Genomic DNA, 661 nt, shown 5'->3' on the forward strand with positions numbered 1-661 from the left:
AGTACTTGTTTAGAATTAGACAATTAGGGATAATGGTATACTTACTATGGGGGTCGTCTCATACTGGGGTGGAGGGAAATGAGGAAGTGGACTGCTTGGCTAAGATGGCTCTGAAGCACTCACATAGTGAAATTAATATAGCAATTAGCAAATCTGAAATCAAGAGAATTATATCAATTGAAGTAAGAAAGATATGGCAAAAGTTATGGGATAGTGGAATAAAAGGAAGGCATCTTTACCAGATACAGGGGTGTGTAGGTGAAGAGAGAATAAGATGTGGGAGTAGGAAGAAAGATGTTATTATAACAAGAATGAGGATTGGACATTCAGCTTTAAATTTAAATTTACACAAAATAGGGAAGCATGAAAATGGAAGATGTGATAAATGTGGGAATCCAGAAACAGTAAAGCACATTCTTCTAGAATGTGATGCGTATGAAAGAGAAAGAAATCAACTTAATCATAAATTAGGTTTGATGGGACATGATAAAGTATCACTCAAGATATTACTAGGGAATAGACAAATGCAATCAAGAATTAAAGAAGAAGTGTTCAATTATCTAAAAAAGACAGGAAATATGGAAAGAATATAAATTGTAATTGTGGTATATATTGTTTCCCCTTTTTTTATTATAAAGAATTACTTTAACATTATAATTTA

This window comes from Sinocyclocheilus anshuiensis, unplaced genomic scaffold (assembly GCF_001515605.1).
Source record: "Sinocyclocheilus anshuiensis isolate Anshui unplaced genomic scaffold, SAMN03320099.WGS_v1.1 scaffold2518, whole genome shotgun sequence".
Classification (NCBI taxonomy): Eukaryota; Metazoa; Chordata; class Actinopteri; order Cypriniformes; family Cyprinidae; genus Sinocyclocheilus; species Sinocyclocheilus anshuiensis.